Source organism: Sceloporus undulatus, chromosome 1 (genome assembly GCF_019175285.1).
Source record: "Sceloporus undulatus isolate JIND9_A2432 ecotype Alabama chromosome 1, SceUnd_v1.1, whole genome shotgun sequence".
NCBI lineage: Eukaryota > Metazoa > Chordata > Lepidosauria > Squamata > Phrynosomatidae > Sceloporus > Sceloporus undulatus.
The window spans coordinates 111672930-111686624 of record NC_056522.1 but is presented as its reverse complement, the minus strand read 5'-3'; the positions used below and the strand labels follow the sequence as shown (position 1 = coordinate 111686624).

General features: G+C 40.1%; 1 protein-coding gene across 2 annotated transcripts in view; it reads right to left on the bottom strand.

Annotated features, from left to right (window-relative positions):
• The window catches only part of SCML4 (Scm polycomb group protein like 4), a 124177-nt gene that overhangs the window by 39110 nt on the left and 71372 nt on the right, over positions 1-13695 (bottom strand). The window lies entirely within an intron of this gene.

The following is a 13695-nucleotide window of genomic DNA, read 5'->3' as shown; positions in this document are numbered from 1 at the left end:
TCCAGTGGTCATACTGCAGGGACATCCACCTCAGCCTTGTCTCACCTTTATTGTATAAACATCAAGGACATACCAGTCAATTTTACACTTCTTTGCTGCTTTTCGACATCAATCTGGATATATCGTATATACTTGACTATAAGTTGACCCCATGTATAAGTTGAGGGCATGTTTTACAACCAAAATTATGGATTTTGATATGATGCATGGATAAGTCGAGGATAAAATCTAAGAGCATGTAACAAAGGATCTAAAGGATGATGCAAAGGAAAACAATGCCAAAGAACGTACAAAATTCTAGCAGGCATAACTGTGCTCAAAATAAAGGCTGACTGGATAAGAGAATAGAGGAGGGGGCAGTGATTCCAGGACAGATTATAAATTTGCCTTTCACAGGGGATGGTTCCTTTTTAAAAAAATAAGAGTTAAAGTACAATATTTACAGTACCTATATTGAACCGTGGATAAGTCGACTCAGGTTTTTTGGATCAATTTTTGACTAAAATTTCTAGACTTATACATGAGTATATAATGTTGCCAGATTCTGTGCAGCTGTGGTTAAAATCTCTCAGGTGATGACTTCTGCAGTAAACTTGTATGAATTTTGCCCTGCCACACTGGATTTTAACCTGTGTTTTACCTAGTTTTTACCATTACCTTCTTTTATTTTGTATCCCCTTTTTACCTGTGCTGGTCTATGACCGTAATAAAAATGATTCTGATTCTGCTATAATCTCCTATTGTCTATGCTGTCTAGAACTGATGAGAATTATAGGCCAAAAGCATCTGGAAAACTACAGTGTCTACACCATTCAGAATGGTATGCAAAACCCTTAATGTCATTTCTGGAAAATCAGGGTATAACTATTGGGGGGAGGCAAACTGATAGCATTACCCCCCTCCAATAAGAATATAGTCCCCACAAATGAAATTTTCCTTCAGTTCTGAAATTTCTAGCATTGCAGAGAGTGTGACATTGAAAATCATTCACATCTAGGACTGTTTGCATTCACTTGGTAACTTTGCTTCTTTTTCTTTGGATGCCTAAATGGTATTTCTAAATGCCCAGCTGACATTTTAAGTTATTTCGATGAAGACTGAAAGAAAATTTTCCAGGGTATGGCAGAATTCTTATTTGATGAGGGCAATGCCCCTGTTTTGCTCCTGCCCAAGTGTCATTCTTCCTGGCAATAAAAGCGAATAATTCGGTAATCTAATGTCAATTAATTATTTCATAGTTCATGTGAGATATTTGATCTCCTTTCGTCTCAGGTTAAAAGCTACATCACAGCATTGACTGAACTTCTAACACTTGTGACAGTCCATTTCACATTCAGCTCAAAATGTCCAAAAAGCAACAATTCCCCTTTCCCATATATGGCAAAAGGCAAAAATAATGATGCTGCAGAAGAAATACACACAGAGAGATGAATGACTTATTTAAAATGAAATGTGTCCATCCACAGGTTCTCTCATACACCAGACTGGACATTAACAGAAGAATAATCTCTGAACACTATACTAAACAGGGAATAACCACAGACAACATAAATTCAAATGGTTTGAATGTGACGGGTCTTGACAGTTCAGGGTGAAACACTATTCTGTGTCCAAGAACACCAAAACAAAGCTTGTAAAATAGTAATACTGTTTTAGTCAGTGTTTTGGCTCTGCCAAAGATTACAGTGCACACTAAAATAAACCACGAGAGCTTCAAAAGGACCCTGGTAAAAGCAACTAGCTACTTATATGCACACTAAATGAGCCATAGTGGTTATCTATAATTCTATATCCTTCCCAATCGATCTCAGATTACCGTATATAATCTCCTATGTTCCCCTGGCCATAGGTCAAAAAGTGTGCTATAAAAAGACACAAATGTATCTTCCATTCTCTTTCTTTCCATTCATATCTAATACTAAACTGTGCTCCAAGGAGATCTTACGGCTCCATGGGCACTTCCCAGGTGTTCTGTGGCCGCTCCAGAAGAATTAAATTAAAGATTAAGAATATATCCTTATATATACTCCTAAACACCATTAACTTGTAAGGCATAAGCTAGACCTCTTATGGGCTCCACCAGAGAAGTAAGGGCTCTGTGAGTCAAAAAGGTTGGGAACCCCTGGTTTACAGTAATGTATACAAGCTTGGGGCTTCTCACCCCTCTGCTCTCCTGCAAAGAGACCTGGAAGTTTTGACAGTTTAGGAAAGCAGAAGAAAAAGAGGAAGACTTCAGTAAAGGTGGATTGACTCAATAAGGGAAACCACAGCCCTGAGTTTGCAAGACCTGAATGGGGCGGTTAATGACTGGTCCTCTGAGGGGGGGGGGGGTGGTCTCTCATTCACAGGGTCAACATGTCAACTGGATAACAAATAATATAGCAAATGATGAGCTTTTAATGGTGTGCCATGCACTTTTATGATTTTTAAATAGTCCTTTAATGAATTTTAAATGTTTTAAACGTACAGATTGTTTAGCTGCTTTTTAAATAATAACTTTCATATTTATATATATTTATTGATTTTTGGGTACAGTTTCTAATTATTATTGTTTTTAATAAGTTGTAAGCCATCTTGAGTCCCATTACTGGGGAAAAGGCAGAATATAAATGTTGTTGCAGCACGAATCCTATATTGTTTTCTGTATAATGCAACTTTACATATACAATACTTAGCTACATAGCAAGAGATGCTAAGAAACTGTGTTAGTGAATTAGAAAGGTGCTTAACAGGGCAGTGGCAAGAGTTTCCTAATGCACACTGGACTCTCTACCAATGCACATTGAGACTTCCTAGCCAGTATCTTGATGCACAAGGGGACCAATGCTCCTCAGTCCTGTTGTGCATAGGTCCCAATGTACATCAGTCACTTTTCCAGCTCTCCTATATAATACCATAATGGCAGCCCACTGCTGGAGAAGGACATTACAGAACTGCCAAATTCTAACTCCTGCATGTATAAGTCCACTTATGAAGACACAACTCCCATATAGGATTCTGGCCATCATCATCATCATCATCGAAGAGGCAATTATACAACTGGAAGCAAATGTGAAAAGGATTGCTGAACAAATTTATTATGTCATGATCCTGGCAGACATACTCACACTACAGGGGAAATTGCTGTTGGAGAAAGAACTCTGTATTTTTATTTAAGTAAATGTCTGGAACATAAATTTGCAAAATGAAGTGAATTAACTATTTTCTTCTAAATTGAGACAGCATAATCCTAAACATGAGAGCTGATGGCGCTTAACAACTGTCAAGCTAAGTTATTTCACTAAGGTAGCTGCAGATGAATGCTGGAGATGTTAGTGTGTGTGTGTGTATGGGAAGTTGCAGTGACATGCTCTCAGCCTCAGGAAAAGGCAATGACAAACCCCCTTTGAACAAATCTTGCCAAGAAAACCCCATGATAGGGTCTCATAAGTCAGAAATGACTTGAAGGCACACCACTTGTTTTTCACTTAAGAGGACTAGTTATGGCAAGATGTGTTCACCAAAATGCAGGTGAGCACTGGCCAACCTATAGAAATGTCTCCTGATTTAGGTATTTTGTCTCTGTTTATATGTACTAATGAGTCTCTATTGAATAAGGACATGGTTAGTTTTGGATGCCTAGTGGTAGGATTGATTCTTGGGCAAAACTGGAAATGTCTCATCCATTTCACAGTAGGACGACAAACTTTGGTCCTTCTGGAAAAGCATAATTTATAGATACAATCTTTAAGAAATGAATATAGATAAAATGGTAGGTTTTATGTAATATACCTATCTATTTCATATGCAACAGAAACTCAGATGAGTTTCACATCCAATCTCTCATGCTGATCTCTAGGAAACTATGATATATTAAAATTACAAAGCTTTGGAATTTAATATTAGGTGCTACCTATTGTGTTTTTCTGAAAGGACTTGTAAATGCTTTATTACATGTCATCTGATGTTATTGGGCTGCTTTATGTTTCTTTGTAGTAATTTAAAATTATGTATTTTAAAGTGGGAGAAGCCTCACACATGTAATGATAAAATATGCTTCACTATTATATTTGAATAGCCAGTATCAGTTTCCACATATCACGAGTCTTTGTCAACTCCTCTTCTGAAGCAATTCATCTTTGCTAGGATGGTTACGCTGCATCCCAAAGAATTCTATGGTATCTTTAATTTCCATGAAAGTCAAGCTAGATATTAAACGGAATGGATCTTTCCTCCAATTAATCCATTTTCTCCCCAAAGACATTTCCTCAAAGTTACATGCCTCAGTAATCAGGCTTGTAAATTAAGCCAATTTTTGTTTTCCAATGACAAGTCCCACATCAAAGCATGCTAAATGCAATATACATAGGTGGGAAAAACAATATAAAATGAGAAATTGATATCTTTTACTCTTTGGCAAACTTCTTCTGCAAAAAGGAAAAAAATGCACTAAACATATTCACCATAAGTAGTTTTCAGTTTCTCCTACCTGTTCTTCCCCTTTGCTGAAGCCTCCACCACCACTGCTAGACTGAACAGCAGTCTGTGCAAGCTGAAAGCAACCAGCAATCCTTTCCTTAATGTTAACAGAACCATTTGCTATTATTCCATCTCTTATCAGTCTTCTCTCTCCCACACTGCATCCCAGTACCTGTGTTCAAATGAAGTGGTGTCTGCTGGGTCCCTTATCAAGGGAGCCCTGGTGGCGCAGTTAAATGTATCAGTTAAATGCTGATACTGCAGCCACAACATTGTGAGTTTGATCCCAGAGGGCTCCATGTTGCCATTCTGCTGGGGGGGGATTGTTCTCATAATGGGGCTCAGGCAGTGGCAAGTAGCATCGAGCAAATGATTAGCCAAAGTGATTTCTTCTAATACATTGGTTCTTTCTGGACAAAAATATAAGCTGGTAATCAACTAGAACCCCAGCTTATTGGTTACCAGCATCATGCTGGTGTATACTTAGAATCATAGAGTTGGAAGAGACCTCAAGGTCCATTCAGTCCAACCCCATTCTGCCATGCAGGAAGACACAATCAAAGCACCCCCAACAGATGGCCCTGCAGCCTCTGTTTAAAAACCTCCAAAGAAGGAGACTACACAGCTCTCCAGGGCAGCATATTCCATTATCGACCTGCTCTTACTGTAAGGAAATTCTTCCTAACGTTGTGTGGAATATCTTTTCCTGTAGTTTGCATCCATTACTCCAGATCCTGGAGCTGCAGAAAACAAACTAGATCCATCTTCAGTATGACATCCTTTCAAATACTTAAGCAGGGCTATCATCTCTTAAGCTTCACTTCTCCAAGCTAAACATACCTACCATGTATACTTGACTATAAGTCGATCTCATGTATAAGTCAAGGGCAAGTTTTGGGGCCAAGGTTATGTATTTTGGTATGACCCACAGATAAGTCAAAGATAAAACCTCAAGTCTCCTCAGGTCCATGGTGGCTTTTCAGTGTTTCCCCAGCAGTGGGCCAGGGACGTAGCTAGGATTTTAGGAAGGGGGGGTTCCAGACTAAGTGCCACCATTATAATGGGGCTTGAGTGTGGCAGCGCAGCAGCATACACCATTCATTTTTCTAATGGAAGGGGGGTGGGTCCGGACCCCAAGAACCCCCCCCCCTTGGCTACGTCCCTGAGTGGGCAGAGACTGTTTCTTTGCCACAGGAAGGAAGCACCAAAGAGCCACAGTTGCAGCAATTTTTTCCTTAGAGTGCGGTTAAAAAGTCACAGGCACCCTCTGTCCCTTCAATCCTGCCAAGAAACTTACTTTTACAGTAGACTCTCCCTGGAATGGAAGCTCTTTACTGCTGGCCCATCTGCAGTTGTCTGCAGCAGCCATCTTATCTTCTCACAGAGGGTGAGAAGGAGGCGGGGGTGAAGAGTCAGTTGAGGGAGAGCCAAAAATAAAAGGAGTTAGAGCAAGGAGGGAAAATGTGTGCATGCATGCTAGGCTAGGGAAAGTGGGGAGGAAGGGGTGTGTGTGTGACTGGATTAGCTGTTGCTCCCATAGAAATAAAAATTGCCCTGCACTCTCTCTGCTTCCAGCAGTCCATTCCCAGGCACCAAGGGAAAGTGGGGAGGAAGGTGTGTGTGTGTGTTTGCCACTGAATGAGCTGCCATCATCAGCATTACCATACTAACCTGTATATAAGTAGACCCAGAATTTTGGGGTCAATTTATGGGCCTACATTTCTCGACTTATAGATGAGTATATGCGGTAGATCCCTAAAGCTGCTTCTCATATGGCATAGTTTCCAGAGCTGTCACCATTTTGGTCTCCTTCCTTTGGACACACTCCATTTTGAATTGTGGTGCCCAGAACTGGACACTGTTCCAGGTCAGGCCTGGACAAAGCAGAATAGAATGGTACTATGCCTTCCCTATACCTATATCTACACTATACCTCTATTGGCCTTTTTAGCTACCGCATCACACTATTAACTCGTTTAACTTGTGGTCTACTGGATCCCTTTCACATGTACACTTGTCAAGCCAGGTATCCCCATCCTACATCTTTTCATTTCAGTTTTTCTAACTGTAAGGGTAGTACCTTACATTTCTTTCTCTCTATTGAAACTCATTTTGTTAGTTTTGGCTCAGCTTTCTAATCTATTAAGGTATTTTTGAATTTTGATCCTGTCCTCTGACATATTAGTTATTCCTCCTAATTTGGTGTCATCTCCAAATTTGATAAGCATGCCCCTCTATTCCTTCACCCAAGTCATTAATAAAGATATTGAATAGCACTTGGCCCATGACCACCCCACTGGTCACTTCTCTCCAGGATGAAGAGGAGCCATTGGTGAGCACCTTTTGAGTTTTGTTGATTAGTCAATTACAAATCCACATAATGGTTGCATTGTTGAGCCCATATTTTACTAACTTGTTTGCCAGAATAATATAGGCTATTCCCTTTCACAGTGGGAGCAGATCTTGTTTTGATGTGGGCATTTTCTCCTTTCTTGTTTGCTTGTCTTCCAAAAAACTAGGGAAAGCATATGAGGTTTGTTTTAGGCATGTTTCTCTAGTTTGCTAGAAGGGTGGAGGGAACAACAGAGAAGGAAGTGCCAATGTTCAGACAGGACAATAAATAAACTATGGAGTACAGTTTTGAGGCTTGTTTACTGACTGACATGTACATGACAAGCTGGAGTTCCTGCACGTCTTTGCTTGCTCATGTTGTCCAAACTGAGTGTCTGTCCCCTACTGTGAAGAGTGCCATTTCCAATTTAATAAGGGACTATTCTATCCTTTGACGGTGGCCTTACAAAACTGATAAACGGTGTGCACTTCTAAACACAAACCAGGGACTACTGTCAAATGCCTACACAGAAAGCCACATACCGTATTTCATCTCATTTTCCCCATCAGTTTCCTGTCACTACCTGACAACAAAATTTATGCCCCTATTTATTACCCATTAGAAGGTAATATGATGACAGATAACATGAAAAGGGACATTTTAAAAGTCAATTGTCTGAAATCTACATGTTCTGCGACACCTTTCCCTCACCCCACCCTTTTAAATGCCATTCTTAGCACAGTGTGTAGAAGCCACAATGAATCTCTCGGAACAGAAGCATTCCACGTAGCTGAAGCTTGGGTGCTTGAACTATGTATTCATTGGTGGAATATCCTTCGGGAACAAAAGTTGCTGTAAATATATTTCACCGTGCCTCCAGAACTGCCATCATTGATGCTGAGTGGGTGGGGTATATGCAATTAATTCTTTTGTATTTTCTATAAAAGCTACAATTTATATCAACAGAGTTTGCCAGTGCATTCACACAGAGGAACCCACCCTGGATCAAACATGCATACAAAAACAGACTCCTGTATATTAACCTCATCCTTTTCACTCTCCTGCAAGCACTTTCTAAAGGCATGGGCTGCACCTTCTTCTTTCCCTTTCATTGTTTCCTATTGTCACACTATATGTGGGACTCAGTGCTTGCAGACCATACACAACTTACTGATAGTTGCATAACCTCCAAGTGTCCCAATTTGGCAGAGACCCACTTAATCTTCTTTAATCACACATCCCATAAAAATTATTTTTGAAATGTCCCAGTTTCTCTCTCATCCTTCTATTTCTCCCCTAAATCTTCAGATTATGTCCATCGCTGCAAACTGAGTTCAAAATGCAAAAGTAATTTGAACTAAATCTTGTCCTTCCCAATAGGCTCAGGCAAAAGCCACTCTTAGCTTGTCTGTTCTTCCTCAATAACAGCTTTTGCCATTTTAACCACCCTCTGATGTCAGTTGTCTACAGACATCCTGGTTTCATGTATGTAGTTTTAATGTACCCCAGCTCAAGACCTGCTTCGTCTTTCTTCTGACCTATATTAGTAAACCATAATGGTCTGCACTTTACTGACAAGACTGATCTGGGATTGATTTATGTGATAGCAACAACATTGAAAATGCCAGGCACTGCAGCTACTGGACTCTAGCATGTAAACTTACAAATCCCCTGAGTTTCACTAAAAAGGAAAGGGATCTTTCACAGTGCATACATACATTTGGAAGAGAAGCAAATGTCTCCACAAATGTCTAGTGCCAGTGTGGTAACTGGGCAACCCAAAATCCAGGATGACCAGATCTCATAACAGCAGAGGAGGACAAGGCACCTCAAAATGTAAGACATTCAAGGCAAATGTAGGACATTGCAAAATAATAGCTAAAAACGCTAATATAAATATAAATTCATGCTGCTTAGTCATGCTCAGAATGGAGGACATTTTGGAATTTCTCCTGGATAAAAAGCTGAAATGTAGGACATGTCCTGGAAAAGAAGGATGTCTGATCACCCTGCCCAAATCATTCAGGAGGAACACACCTAACCATCTAAAAGCTATTTCAGGCCCAAAACAGACATTTAACAAAAAATTAGAAGAGAGTTTCCAGTCATTTTGGGGTTTTGAAAGGAGTGGATATAGCCTCCCAGTCCAAGAGGGAGAAAATGGGATGGGATTGGGAAGGCCCTCCAACTTCAGTAGTTGCTTATGCTGATCTAGTGGATGAAAGTGGACCATCTATTGGAGAAGGATAAGTCACAAGCAAGGCTGAGTAGTATAAATGGCCCATCTTTTTTTTAAAAAAAAAGCCTTAAAATATGATCATATACTGGGGTAGAATATTTCATAAGAAGGGGTCATTTAAGAAGTCCTATATCTGACTCCAGGGTGAAATTATGGTTACTTCCAATCATTAAAGAGAACTAGACAGTTGTTAAAGAATGTGTATGTCTGACCAGTCCACAGCGATTTTCTAATCAAAGTAAACCCTACCTAATTTTGTCCAACTGAAACAAATGAAAGTTTTGAAGACTTGGACTAAAGTCCAAGTTAGGTCAGTTGCAAGAGCTCTAGCTAGTTTGTCTGCCACTGAAAGCACCAACATTCTAGAATTCAGGAAAGTTTCCCCCCCAGCTTTTATGTTTCTATTTTCAACATAATAATATTTTTTAAATCTTCCTGTAATAAAGGCATAAGTATACAAAGCTGGAAAATAACCTTTCTGGCATAAAGAGACTTTTCAAGAAGACAATCAAAAGCAATGGAGGAGAAAATTGCATGTTAGAAGTCCTAATTTGAATCTGACATAGACTTTAGAGAACATAATAAATCAGGAGGTGAAATGATCCCTTTGTCTGTGAACATGCCACTTGCCAAATATAAAAGGCATGCCTTTGCCTCAAATTTTGTATACACTATACCCAATTCTTCCATAAGAGTAATTAATCAGCTATTTTTGGCTTCATCTGCACTGCAGAATTAATACAGTGTGACCCTGTTTTAAGTGACATGGCTCAATGCTATGGAATTCTGGGATCTGTAGTTTTGTAAGCTATTTAGTCTTCTCTGTCTCAGACCTCTGGAGACAGAACAAACTACAAATCCCAGGATTCCATAGGATGGAGTCAGGACAGGTAAAGTAGTGTCAAACTGCATTCATTCTGCAGTATGGCAGCAGTCTAAATCTGCATTTTCTTGTTCTTTAGCCAACTTTTCCCAGGGAGATTCATATTAAAATGTATACCTTTCCAGCTACTCCATTTGTCCTATAGGAGGAGTTCCTATAAGATACCTTGGGGAGAGGGCATAAAGAATGGCCCAGGTTGGGGGCTGACATACTTGCCTCACTTCCATGTTGTGAGAGAGAACCACACAACAATTCACATTACACTGTTATCACAATTCCCCAGTTCACTCAGTATGCAGGCTAAGACAGTGTATGAGTTATCAAGCAATGCTCTGCTAAACCAGTAAATGTTTCATTACTCAACATTGGGTGTCTCTATTTATTGCTCTTCATACCTTCTTTGAACTGCTAGGGTTACAAGTGTATGCTCAATAATTGCTTGGACACAGTGGCTAGGATTCTGCTGATGACATACACAGGTGTATCCTCCTGATATAGTTATGTGCTTTATATGTATTTGCAAAAGAAGGTGTTAAGTAACTCATTCTACAATTACTCCCCCACCACTACTTGGACTGTTCCCCACACACAGCTAATTGGGGCCAGGGTTTCCATCCAGCTATTCCTTTGCAATTGGAAAAAAAGAAGAGCTGTGGCCTGCAGTGTACACCATGTATAGGTTTTACACACATTTTCAGATAAGCAGTTTGACATAATTTTAACGGCCATGACTCTGTCCTACAGAATCCTATGATCTGTAGTTTGGTGAGACACCAGAGCTCTCTGACAACCAGGCTGAATACTTCACCAAACTACAAACCACAGGCTGAATACCTCACCAAACTACAAACTACAAGGCCCAGAAGGGCAACAGCTTGTTCATTCTACCCAACAAATGCTTTCACTGATAATGGATTTGTCCTAGCCATCCCAAGTGGTCTATATCCAATCCATGTATTTTAGCAATAGGACCATATTATCAACAGGGCTCTAACCTGTTGCTCCTCTTTTCTGCCCAGTTTCATGGGATTTATTTGCAGGACAGGAAAATTTATCACTTATTTGCAGCACAGGAGAATTTGTCAGTAGCACATTTGGGACAAAAGTCCAGGGTCCCTTCCTCCCCAGCATACTGAACAGGTAGGACCTCTTGCATGGAGTACCACATTTTGAAGTGAGTGAAATAGTCCACATCATCATCCCAAGAGGGAAAGACCATTACAGCCACAGTTTTAAATTATCTAAATGCATTCACTGTCTATAATTCATTCTGGGAGAAAATTAGGGAAAAGCCTGACAATAGTCCTAATATTAAAACACAAAAATATGACAATGGGAGGAGACTGAATAAATATATCCTGACCCTGAATGATAGGATTTGGAAAATAATGGTATATACAAGAACACACACACACAACGTTGCAGTCCACTTCTCCTTGCTAGACTGCAGCGAGCATGGTATAGGAGTCAGTGTGGCATAGTGGTTTAAGTGTTGGGCTACGACTCTGGGAGACCAGGGTTTGAATTCTTATTCAACCATGGAGACCCACTGGACAAAAAGAAGCCTGCAATGAAGGCAATGGCAAATCTCAGAATAAATTTTGTTAAGAAACCCCTATGATAGTATTGCCATATGTCAGAGTCAACTTGAAGGCACATAACAATAGGTACTATTATGAGACTACGTTCCTTCAGGGATATGCGGCCAAAGTGGAACAAGAGCCCACTCAACATCCAACTCAATGTCATTCAGAGCAGCCCCTCAATGCTGATTGATCTTTCTGAGAGGTTTTACAGGAATCACAGGGCTCTGCAGATGAAAAAGGTGCAAGAACCTGTTCCTCCATGAGTTTCCTCCACTTAACGTATCTTAGGATCCACACATCTCTATCAGTTAGCCACTCATGTCAACCACCCAACCTTTTTCGAGCTGACTTTGTAACATTTCATGTCTCCAGTCCTTTTAGATACAGACTAAGCCATGGAATTAAAATGATAATCCAATAGCTTTCTAATGGTTAATTTTAAACCAGTGCACTAAAATGCTAATCCAGTATTTTTCTGATTATTAGTTTTAGGCTTTTTCTTCACTGACAAAACAAAAATAAGAGCTGTCAGTAGGAAACAATAGAGAGATTCAGGTTTTTAGAGAGGCATCAATCCTAATTGGTCCATCTCTACCAAACAAAGACAAGAAGCAAAATCACGAAATCCTGTTTTAGAACTCAGTATGATTCTGGGAGTACACTCTCCAGACAATAAGTAGAGTGAATTTTAAATTTTGTTACCTCTATGTATCCAAGCTAAAAGTTCACATGTTGTTATAAGCCCATGCAGGTGGTTAACATTTGAATTTACTTTTAAATTGCAAACTGCTTTTGCTTTTAATTAACATATTGCTACATACCCATGGACAAGCTGACACTGGAAATCATTCAGCTGGAGCAAACTGGGTCAATTCTTTCAAAAATGTCTACTAGGTAAAATGAATGTAACTTGTATGAGAGCAGAACATGAAGGGTGCCAGGGAAAACAACTATCCAATATGAAAATAACTATAAAACAAATTATTCCCAATATGGCAATCATGAAGAATCACCACACCAAACATTATTAGCGTAGCACAGCTTGGTGACTCCATCATTGCCAGGAATACTTCTCCTACCACTTCAGATGGCATATCTTACTGTTTGAATGCTGATGGGATGTAACTTTTGATATGTTTATATGATGAAGAGAATGACAGCACAAAAGACTATACACAATACCCAAGGCACTTGCTCCAGTCAAGTGAAAGAGCCATGTGGTGAGGGCAAGAACATGACACATAGCAGAACCTGTCAAAGCCAATGTGTCCCTTCAGCCTCAGTTATGGAAAGGTTTAGGCAAGGGGGGGGGGGGGAGAAACTATGGAGTCAAACAAAGGCAGACATTTACAGCGTTTATCTACTAAGCTATACAGAGGCAAACATTTATAGTTGTCAGCCAAAGGAATCTTGATAAAAATCTTGGAACAAGGTCGGTGCCAAAATGAGTAAGTGTTAGTGCATAATATACTGTGGCTGCTAAATGAATTTTAGCCAGCAGAAAGCAGAAATAGTAACATCAGTGGGGAGATATTGCAATACTATCCACTTTCTGAATTTCAAAGATAAAGAACTAGGTCTTTTGTGTTATTGTTTTGTTTTTTCATGGGCCATGAGATTTGTATTATCCAGTTCTTTTCTACATTCTGACTGGCTGCCTGGGCTCAATTGAAAGTGCTGATGTTGGCCACAAAGGCCTTATAACCAAATTTCCCTAGGAACCATCAATTTCCATGTAAACCTGAATGGCCCTTAAAATCAGCAGCACAGAGTCTGTTTTCTACCTCATTATCAAACCATGGACTCAGACAGGAAGAGAAAAGGAACTTTTTGGTGGCAGTGTAAAGACTAAACCGAGCTTACCTGTAAATATTGAGCATGGCGGGATACAGACCGCCTAAAAAGGGCGGTCTGCTGGTGCTTCCTTTTCCACTGGCGGGAAGCCGCAGTGGATAAACTGCGCAGTTTCCCGCTGGCAAAAAAAGAACCTGCAAAAAGCGGGTTCTTTTTGCGTCATGCTTGCGATGCTTGAGTACCCCAATGGTGCACTCGTGACATCACAAGCGTGCTGCAACATGCAGACACTAAGCATTTGTCGCGTCAAAATGGTGGCACCTATGTAGACAGGGTGCCGCCATTTTGACGTACGGAATATGTACTAGGGTTAAGGAGCATCTGCATGGTGCAAGCTCCCTAA